We start from the raw sequence: 12,100 nt of genomic DNA, 5'->3' as shown, positions 1-12,100 counted from the left end.
AACCAATTAAGTGATAATAACCTTGCTAAGGAAATTAACAATGTTTAAACTTTAAACGCTACATTCAAATTATGTTTAAAATTAGCAGCTCTTAAATAATGATGATAAAAGGAAATTTAAAAACTTCTACAATTTTTGTAACTTCTATAAGAAGTCTTTGCACATATTAACTCTTTGTGCAAAGACTTTTTGATTACCCAGGCAACGCAGGTCATTCAGCTTGAATATATATATATATATATATATATTTCTCAAAGTACGTGTGTATGTGTGTCATTCCGGCTATAGATTTTAAAATCTTGATAATAAACGTCAGTGTACTGATGGATTTGAATTCAATTAAGCTTCTTATCCGGGCGCTCTACCTTTGAGCTAGAACAGCATAGTGATCAAAGACATTTTTATATACCGAATACACCATGCGCGTGCTAATTATTTTAGCCTTGTGTCTACGAGTTACGATGCTTCTGTTCAGAAATGTTTTGGAACCTAGGTATATGCAACGTGATGCTTCTTCGGTGTTTTATTTCATAAGGGCTAATTTGTTACGCTCCACGATATCGACAATAATTAATCTCAACCCTAATTTTTGGCGATTTGTGTACTGATTATATACAATGGATCTTCGGTTCTTGAACGCTTCGGTTTTTGACCACTGATTTTTGAGATTTGTTCATTTTGGTTCTCAAACATAAATTTGGTTCTCAACCAAACCGGAGCATGCGCATTGGAATTGGACCAGCTCCAGAAACAGTATGGGAACCTTCATTAACAAATGGAGAAGCAATTTACGCTTCATAAGTTCTTTAGAAAAAGAGAGGAACCATCTAGGACGACGTCTCAGATGGTTCCTCTAGATAACCCTTCCAGTCGAGTTAATCTAAATTGTTTTAGAGGAGGACTATTCTTCAAAGGTGTAAAGTAAACGCGACATTGCTGTTTATATTTTCTTTTTTCTAGGATTAATGATGTAACTGATCTGTAGCATTTTTTTGCTGTGTGTGCGAGTGTGCGTGAATGCGTGCGTGTATGCGTTTTTGCGTTTTTGCGTGTGTGCGTGTGTGCGTGTGGATGTGTGCGTGTGTGCGTGCGTGTGTGCGTGTGTGCGTGTGTGCGTGTGTGATTTTTTTCATCAAATACATAGTACATACAATTGCATACATATGAAAAAGAAAACAAGGCAAAGTTTCAAACAATTGTATATCAACATTCAAACAAAAGTAAAACGATGGGGCCAGTGCAAAATAGCAAAGCTAAATCGGTCGCAGGCCCAAGTCGACAGCATAAAGCGTAGATATTAATGTTTACCAAGCCGAGCTAAGGTAGAACCTTATCTCCATCTTAAACCCACTAATAGGTTTTATTAATTTCAACGATGCTGGCCATTTATTCCACAGTGCAGACATCACAAAGTTAAATGTTCGTTGATCAGCAGATGAAGAACAAAAAAGAGTAGGAAGTGAGGATGATTGAAATCGGGTGTTATAGTGTGAAGGTTTTTGACATGTTTTTGAACGATACAGTTTGTGTGCTCTAATAAATGATTTGTAATGATACATTCTATCAGCAGCCGAAATCTCAGAGTCATGAAATAAATCAAAAGTTGGGTTACTAAAATACTTTTTATAAATAATACGCAATATTTTCTTTTGAAACTTAACTATTTTGTCAAGGTGAACCCAAAAAGCGTTTATCCATGATTCTTTAGAGTAGCATAATTTAGAGTGAATAAAAGAGTAGTAATTCACTATCAGGATGCTTCTTGGAACAGCAGTGCTTAATCGAAAAAACAGTCCTGAAATAGATCTTAAGTCAATCAGTAAATTGCATATTTGAGGACAAACTCACATTCTTATCAATTGTAATACCTAAAAATTTGATTTTATCAGCCTCAGCAATATTTTTATCATTTAAAGTTAATGAGTTCAAATTTAAAAATTGTTTTGGTGGTTTTTGAAAACAATGTAAACTGTTTTTTCACAGTTAATAGTTAGTTTATTTACCTGACACCAGTGGTTCAGTCTTCGAAGATCAGAATTAATTTTTGTGTGAGAATCATTTAGGTCAGAAGAAGAAAAAAACAAATATGTGTCATCAGCATACAAAATTAAAGTTAGATACCTCAGAGATTGACAAAGATCATTTATATATAGTAAGAACAGAGTTGGCCCTAACACAGAACCTTGAGGCACACCGCATGTTATATCGCTAGAATTAGAGTATGAATCATTTATTTGTGTGACTTGAGTTCTATTCGACAGATAAATATGGATCCAATTAATATTCAATGGATTAAAATTACAATTGCTCAACCTGTTAAAGAATAGAGAAAGCATAATATTATTATGCTTTATTATTTATCCTGAGGTGTTGACTGAAGTTCTAAAAAAGAAAAGAGGAGATTGACCTACTAGAAGCTGAGATATAGCCAGCCTAACACAGGTCTACCTAATAACGAATCAGAGGAAAAACCCTTCGAAAATCCCGAGAATTGTGACGTATGAAATCGACTTATTGGAGATGTGCCGGAGTTGCGCACCCTTACTGCCATTACGCATACTGATTGTTTTCGGCTATGAGATGTGAAACGCTTCTCGCGATAGTAACGAATTTACAGACTAGCTCTGGTTTCTCAGGAAAACCAAGCAAACATTGTGTGGTAAAGGCATTTGCCCACAACCCCTTGCCATGATTTTTCAAAACAGAAGAGCAGATTTTCAATATTGCGCCTCAAATTTTAACTCGATTTTCACGGATGTGCTCCGAAGATCCTCTGTTCAACGAACGGCGCGTGTATAGTCTATATTATACGATATTCGTGATTTGTAATTTGTTTAGAATAAGAAGTGGGAATGTGAATTTTTGCTCATTTATCATCTTTCTACTGTGTACCTACTGCAGCATTCAGTTGATTTGCATGATTATTGTCACTATTAACAGACTGTAAGTTCACTACAGCCATAATTTTAAAAAGAATAAATTGACCGTGCTGCTCTTGCTGTAAGAAAATAAAACGATAACTTTTGATTTGATTCTACTATTTATCTATTATCTTATCTATGATTATTTTTTATGATTAAATTAAAAAAACTATTTTTTATGATTAATATAATAATCATAATGCATATTATACAAAATAACAATATAACTGTGTATAGAAGAAATGATGTAACTAATATAATTTGTAGAAAGTTCCAAATGATACCCGAGATCGATGATTGATTTAATTGATTCCATTTATTAGCTATAGATAAAAAAAATCTGAACAGCGCTAAAGATGAGTCTGAATAGGAAAGCTAAGTGGGAGAACAACAAAACTGAACTGAACTAGCGAGATAGCGAAATATTGTGAAATTATAGATGCGTGTAATTATTTCATGCTAAAACTAATCTACACGTCAGAGGGACTGGTTCGGAATTCTCAGAGCAGTGATTGTGAGGCCCAATTTGATTGTTCTATACTTCCAGGGATTAAACCAATTAAAACGCCGTGATTGTTATAGAAGAGCGCATTAGTTGGCTTAATTGACCAATGGCACACAAGTCGATTTCATACGTCATATACTGATGCTAATATGAGGATTACCAAAACACTTATGTCTTTTGGTAGACCTGTGTTAGGCTGGCTATATCTCAGCTTCTGGTTGGTCAATCTCCTTGATTCTTTTTAAAAAACATCAGTCAACACCTCAAAATAAATAATAAAGCATAATAATATTATGCTTTTTCTATTCTTTAAGTAATATATTATGATCAATGATGTCGAACGTCTTACTAAAATCTATGAAAATACTAATTACACATTCACTTTTATTAAAAGACTAAAATTTGATCAGTAAAAGATAATATTTCATCCGCTGTGCCTTTTCTCGGCCTAAAGCCAAATTGATTTTGATTGAGAAAGTTGTTAGATTCTAATAAGTCAAGAATTTGCTGATTTGCAAGTTTTTCCATTATCTCATTATTGTATCTTAACTTTTAATGTTATTGATGTTTTAAGAGCAAAACATCCAAAATTTTTACTTCTGTTTTTCTATCATCCTAAATAGAAAACCTCTTATCAAAATTAAACACAATCTATATCTACCCGCTTTTATTTATAGTATGCAGTATACAGTATAGTTTATGGTGTAAAATAATTTACCAAAGTAGATTTCTTGCCTTGGAATGGATTAAAATTTACATACATTTATTCTGATGGGAAAAATTGTTTCGGATCTCGAACAATGAGAAAGAGGAATGTTATGAAATTTTAGATTTACAGTTATTAGAAAAGTTTTAGAGCTGTTTGGTTTATTTTTAATTTAGCTGTTTTGCACTAAAATTTAAGATACCATCTTAAATTTTAGTAGCGGCCTGAAGATTGACAGAAGAAGTCTTGAAACTGCCATGCAGTAGCTGCTAGATAAGTACAACTATTTTCCATAACTAGAATAGGCTATATATCTATATATTCATGCAAGCTGTGAGCCCGCCGTTGCCTGGGTAATCAAAAAGTCTTTGCACGAAATCTTTTTTTATTTAACATATAACAACAGTTACCATTCCAACTTTCAAACTTCATGTCATGAGAAAAGTGTGTTACGCAATTTAAATATATTACGAGAAAAAATAAAGCAACTGTTAGTATAGGTTGCTTCTGTAAAGAAATCTATAGAGAAGTATAGATATATTTCTCAAATATAGATATATTTCTCAACCTATACTTTTATTTAGATATGTATATAATATAAATAATATAGACATATTTCTCAAAGTTTGTCATCTGTCATCTGTTTTCTGCGATCAGTCCTTCGGTATGTTCAGCTATAGTTATTAAAATCTTGAGAATGAAACTCTGCATACTGATGGATTTGAACTCATGGAGATTGTAACTGCATGTTTTACATCCCTGCACCCTACCACTGAGCTATGCAGGGAATACTGATGAAATATGTTTTGATTTTAAACTCTATGAATTCTACAAACTCGATAGAACACGATGCTTTGTGCGTTTTCGGGATTTTCTGGTTCCGGCTTTTTGTAAGGTTCAATTGCTAAATCGCGATGAAGGTCAAACTTTTCATGCGGACAGTTGTATTATCTCGAGTAGGAATGGCCTCTACATTCTATTACCGTTTGGTCAGACAAAGACAGTCCGATATCCGATTTGTACATTTGTAACAGTGTAGAGAAGTACTAGCATCGTCGTATTCAAAGTTTTGATGGCCAGCTTCTGGTGGAACAATATCCTTTTTCACACACACACACACAAACACACACACGCACAAACACACGCACACGCACACGCACACGCACACGCACACACACACATGATTGTATCATTACTTAATCATCTTTTATTGTAATCGTAGCAAAACAGACTTCGCATTTACATTTAAACCCTTTTATAGTTGTTTTATTTTTTTCCACAAAACATTTTCCTCACGATGTGAAGTTTGAAAATTACAATTGCTTGACAAAGTTTAAAAACTTTCACAGCTGTTTTCATTTTTTCTCTTACTTTATTACAACTACACAAAACATATCTCTCATGATATGTAGTTTGAATGGCAAATGTTGTTATATGTTAAATAGTAATCATTTTTTGCTTAAATACTTTTTATTAACAAGGCAACATCTTAACATCAAACATTTTAAATAGGTATTTGCATAAAGATAAGGAATAAATTGTAAAAATTTTATTTTGATAATGCGGAGATTCTATTTGCCATTTTAAAACAAAAATGCAATAACTGAATGAGGTAGAAACTAAAAGGTTTGCGTACAAACTAACACTTTGACTAAAACGCTGTCTTGAAATATGTGTAGTATGTGTAACAGAAATGACAAATAGGTATTTATAAGAATTCTTTTGAACAGTAAAATATAGCAATGTCAAGGACAAATTAAAGGGATCAAAACAGCATATAAAGAGTTGTCTACTCAATTTAGGAAGTGATTCATAACTCCAAAGTACTCGTGATTTGGGTTGGAGAGTATTGTATCAAGAGTATGTTAAATTGTTTTCTCATTTTTTCACAGAATAAATTTTTTCTGAATGTTGATAAAAGTTCAGGTTGCCCTACCCTGTATGTGATAAATTGTTGGTTAAACTTGTGCAACAATGGGAGAAGAGAACCAACAGTGTCAGTTGAGAAGATGCGTAATGTTCAAAAATGAACTTTCCATAAACTCAAACCAGACGCAGTGAATTCAAAATGAAAACATAGCAAAAAATTAAAATGCTCTTCTTTTCTGCTTTTCCTTTTTATTTTTGTTTGATTTCTCAAACAAATAAAACAAAAAATCCCTCATTCGTTTCAAACCATAGAACAAGGCTTTTATGTCTTTTTTATCTAGAAGCCTAATTCCTAAGTTGAAGCAATATTTTGACAAAAGGACATTGTAACTTAAACATTTTTCCTGGGTTCTGATATAGATTTTTGAGGTAACGAGTCTATGAGATTTATTTTTCTAGCATGGTGGTTGTTAGCCCAAAGCCATTGCCTTGTTTCCGCAGTAATCTGTTTTTTGCTAAGGCTAGCTTTTTAAAGAAAAGTCTTTCAAAAGCTAGGACCGATTATGTTGCAATTATTTTTGTGAGACATACCTCTGTCAGGTGCACGACTTCTGGCTTGCAAGACATACAATTTTTTGATACTGTTGAATATTGTCCCTGACTGAGATTGTACAACAAGCTCTCAGTGTAACATAGCATTTCTATTTTTCTGTGTTTTTGACAATGATTTATATTGATTAAATCGTATCTGCTGCATTATCATTTGCTACCGCTACCAAATCTGTAAAGTGGACTCGCAAGCCATTCTAATTATAGTGAGTATAGCTAATAAATATAGTAGGTTTACTATATCTATGGTATAGCTGTTAGTAAGAATATGCTGTTACTTAAGGAGTTAGAGTCTAGTGTTGCAAGCAGGGCAGATGATGCATATCAGACTGCTTTAAATCTTTTGAGAGGTCATTTGGAGAGAGGAGAGTGTTCTAGTGAGGATGATGAAATTTGTTTCAATTTCATGGGCTTTGGAGAGAAAGACAAGGAGTACTTGGTCAGAATAGAAAAGGTGAATAAAGACTGATTTTTTATGACAATTTGAGACGACGCTTTTGTGGAGCTTCGGCTGTGAATGGTTTGGTCTATTCTAATGCTAGAAATAAGTTAATATCAGAGACTGATATGACTACATTAATTGACCAACAAACTGACAGTTTGAAATTTGCTTAAAGGGTCGAGTCTATTTTAAGTGGTGCTAAGAAAGATAGCGATGTTGGAATTGGTAATGAGAAATTAGAAAGTGAATCTGAAGACAGATATGTTACTAAGTTAGCTAAGTTTGTAGTAAAGGTTAAAATTCTTGTCATGAAATTTTGGTTCCATATTGTCCAGGAGAAATAGTTCTAATTGTGATATATTTAACAGGTTTTCACCTGATTGAAAAGTACTCCAAGTCATGAAAGGTCCTCATCTATGCGAAGTGTTTTTCTCACTAATGATGTTCTTCGCTTTGCTTGTAACAGGTAAGGCCATGTCGGATAAAGTGCATATCCCTATCTGAAACGACACTCCCGAATGAGGCCAATTGCAGTGTCTTGAATGGCTTACCTACTAAGCAACTCCATTGCTATGGCATCACCATTAAACTATGGCATTGTTTTTAATCACTCACTGTCGTACTATGACAACCTCCACACAATCATATCACCATTGACCTTGACACCTAGTAGTGTCGGGCCATTATCATAAACGTAGTTTCGCTAAATAATGTGAGCAAACAACAAAAACCTCTTATGCAGCACCAAGCTGCAACGATGTCACTCCAACCTCCTTTATGCCACCAGCCTTCACCAACACAACGTGTGCCGGCAGCACGAAAGCTACAACTAACCTCACAAAAGTGAGGTTTTGGCAGTCCTCATACCGCCAACACCTGTGCACAACTCAACAACTCCCACATTTGCTTCATGGTAGTTCCTGTCCATGCAGACCACCACACACTGAAGGTTTGCTGACAGCTGAAGAGATGAGCATGTCAACTCGGTAGCGCGTTTTATCTGTTCTTCCTTTTCTTTGAACGCCTATTTTTGTCACAACACTGTATCACAGTTGTTTATAGCGAGTCTTGTCTCCCAGTTCATTGGCTTTCGTTGTAAGCTGACTTTTGTATTACTGGCCAATCATAAGGAAGTTATTTTCACCAATAATTAAGTAATAATCGTTTTAATCTATACATACAATGTATATAAATTAGACGAATTCTGGCTAGTTCATATATGTAAAGAAAATGTTAGGCTTAATATCCAATGTGAGTACAAACAATGCTGTGTTAGTAAAAGCCTCTGCGCAAAAAATAATATTTTCTTACAAAATTTATCATTTGAACTTTTAGATTTCATATGATGAAAACAAGTGTTGAATGCAGTTCAAATGAAATGAGCAAAAAATAAAACAACAGTAAATGTGTGTAAATGTGAAATAATTAGCACGTAATGTTACAGTGAACTTGCGATGAGAAATGATTTGATACAAATAATACAAACTTAGAAAACAAATTAAAAATCATTAATATGCTAAGTTAATAATAGCAATGAGTACAAATACGGTAACCATGCGTAAGAAAAAAGGTTACTGTTGCAGCAAAAGCTCATTGTTCTTTAAGTTTCAATAGACAATACTGGTGCCTTGCGATACTGGTATAAAATATAGCAGTGAAGCGTACAAGGATACTTGTGCGTACTTGTAAACTTGAAAAGTATGTAACTTTTACAAATTTAGTGACTTTGGCAAATGTATAACCGAAAGTAGGAATAAATTGACACATTTAAAATTGAAATGGCACATTTGAAAAGTAGAAATTTAAAAAATATCTAATAGATTTTAATATGGCTTTTGAAAAACTTAAAAAAATGCAAAGTACAAGTACATTTATTAACAAGTACAGATTTGGTGATTTCAATCATGATAGCAATACAGAAGAAATGCTTGAGAATGAGTGTGATAGAGATAGATAAATCTATGATGTTAGCGATAGATGAATCTATGATGATAGTGTTAAACGACTCCATTTCAATATCGTTAGATGAAATGTTTGAGCTTAACCGTGCTTGTTTGTAGACTTGAGATTTGGATGTCACGGGTTCAAGTCTAATGCAGAGCAAGTTTCTGTTCCTAGATGTTAACTGCTAGAACTAGAAGTAGTGAAGATAGACAAACAAACCAATAATAGACAAACAAACTTTGTGATTTATTTATAGATCCAAGTTTGTTTTTGTTTGTTAGTCAGTTGTTCGTATGTCCAGCTATAGCGATAATGTTATAGGATAGCAAAATCTGCTTTGCCCTGGCATGTGAACTTGAAAACAACAGTCATGCAGACTGGTATTCTATCCAATACATTGTTATAGAATAATTAGCATGATTGAATAAATCTAAATCACTTGAAGATCATGATTGCATGAGAGATCGTGAAACAAAACGATTATAAGGGCAATTATTACAAACTGTGACAAGTTAGCCATGTAGCATAATGGTAGTGCGCTTGTTGTCACATCTTTGCATCTACACAGTATATGGGTTGAATTCTTGTGAGGTGTATTCCTCTTTCTTAGTGCCCAGATGAAAGGACAAACACAACTGAAATTTTTTGGGTAAATAAATCTAGCCAATGGCTGCTACATTACCTACCACTGTTTACAAACTGTTTTAAGTCTTTGAAGAATGTGTAGCATTTGAAGTAAGAAATGCTTCTACCAACTGTTTGACATATGTCTTGGACTTTCAAATAATTGAATTGTGCATTAACTGAGCCTACACAGAATTAAACAAACATCTTCATTTAAAAGTTAGTACAGTAAATGTTTTTCATTACCTTTACAGTGCCATGCATTCAGTTAGTTAATAATTGTAGATAGGTAATTAGGTAAGTAACTAGTAACAACAAGTACCTCGAATACTCGCATACTATTCAACACAATACCTAACAATATAGGAGCACAACAAGCAATATTAAAACCTCATCATATTTTTGTGTAGTGTAAGGATTACGTGGTGTCTATGTAATCAAAAAACTGCATCTATGCTTTTGATAATAGCAAGTGTGAGGCTGGTATGGTTACACTGATAGCAGCGTTAGTGACCTTCAACATAACCCTAAAATACCAAGACCATACAAAATAAGTAAAATATTCATTGTTTCACTTTAACTTATATCAATATGCACATTAGTTTATAGTAATATACAAGTTTATAGTTTATGATAATACAAATAAAAACGTTCCATTTTTATATTACCACATATCAACTAGTTTGCACTATTAATTTGTAGAGTGTTGCCCAATGTAATAAATTTTAGAATTCATATTACTTATTACCTAATGCAGTGGCTTGTAGAGTACTGTCTATTATAGTGACTTGTCAAATGCTGTCTATTATAGTGGCTTGTAGAGTGCTGTCTATTATAGTTACTTGTAGAGCGCTGCATAATATAGTGAAATGTAGAAGGCTGTCTATTATAGTGACTTGTAGAGTGCTACCTATTATAGTGACATGTAGAATGCTGTCTATTACAGTAACTTGTAGAGTTATGTCTATTATAGAGAGTTGTAGAATGCTGCCTGTTATAGTGGCTTGCAGAGTGCTCCCTATTATGGCGACTTGTATAGTGCTGTCTGTTATAGTGACTTGTAGAGCGCTGTCTATTATAGTTACCTGTAGAGTGCTGCCTATTATAGTGACTTGTAGAGTGCTGACTATTATAGTGCCTTGTAGAGTGATGCTTATTATAGTAACTTGTAGAGTGCTGACTATTATGGTGACTTGTAGAGTGCTGTCTATTATAGTGACTTGTAGAGTGCTGCCTATTGTAGTACTCTTAGTACTGTTATAGTAGTACTAGTAAAAGTTGTAGCAGCAGTTACTAGTCTTGTAGTGTATAGTATGGTTGTAGTTATATAGTCGTGGAAAGCCGTGACATGATTAATAATTTTATGTCTCCTATGTTTCCAATGTTAATAAATAACCTGTGGTTTGTGCTATTAGAATAAATTGATCTGTGAAATCATTAGCTATTGCTAGTTATCTTATAAATTGCAGTAGAACAAAGGCTACAATAAAAGCTGTATTATTAATGTCCGGTATTTAACTAGTTTCTATTATTCGTAGCCTGAGAGACTGCGGCGCGGTGGAGTAAAATTAAGAACCTTTACAAGACCTTGATAAACTTGCAGAAAAGGATGTAGACTAGAAAATCCTAGGAAAGTTAGCTGAAGAAGGAAGTGTTACTTTTTTGTTGTCATAAACGAAGCCTCAGCAAATATCGTGAATGATAAATATTAGTCCGTCAAACCTTTAATGCGCAATGCTTAATCAAAGTCTTTTCTAGAGTTGTCTTCTCATGTTCATTTTAATAAGTTATAAAATATCCAACTAATCATAGCATTAGTTGTTATACAAATTGGGTCACCTTGGCATACATCAATTAGTGAGCGAATCGCCTGTTTAAAATCATCATGTGAAAACCATAAGTAGTTTTTAGTGTACATAACTCAATAAGGAGGAAGTCTGAAGTAAATATAGCTATAAATATTGTCCATCTGTTGCAGCAGGCAATGGGGTGAGATAGACAGACATAATCTGTTAATCTATTATCATTAAACAGGTAGCTTAAAGGTTGCTAATTCTGTTAAGCCTAAGTTCCTACTGCATGGTGAAGTTAATAACTCATGCATGTATAACAAGTAGTTTAAAATAATTTTTCTAGGCCCCCATACTTTCTTAAACTTGCATCACCTTATAGCACATTATGGAAGTATTTGCAAAGCTGTGTAACAAAATATGCATCAAACTATTAACTTTAAACAGCTGTGGGGCAGTAATATTTTGGAATTATTCCTCTCACTTAAAGTTATAATGAAGAGACAATGGGTGACACCTGCAGGCAATCAACACACACTCTGCTCAATTTATAGCTTTAAGGTTTATAATATACTCCCAATTTCTGTGTTTATGGCAACATATGGGGTACTGAAAGGTTCCGATGCTGTTCTGTCAATGGTTTTATCAGCAACATTCCTGAGATTTTTACCTGATTTGATGTCATGTGAG

The sequence above is a fragment of the Watersipora subatra genome, chromosome 2 (genome assembly GCF_963576615.1).
Source record: "Watersipora subatra chromosome 2, tzWatSuba1.1, whole genome shotgun sequence".
Lineage (NCBI taxonomy): Eukaryota > Metazoa > Bryozoa > Gymnolaemata > Cheilostomatida > Watersiporidae > Watersipora > Watersipora subatra.
This window is presented reverse-complemented; position numbering follows the sequence as displayed.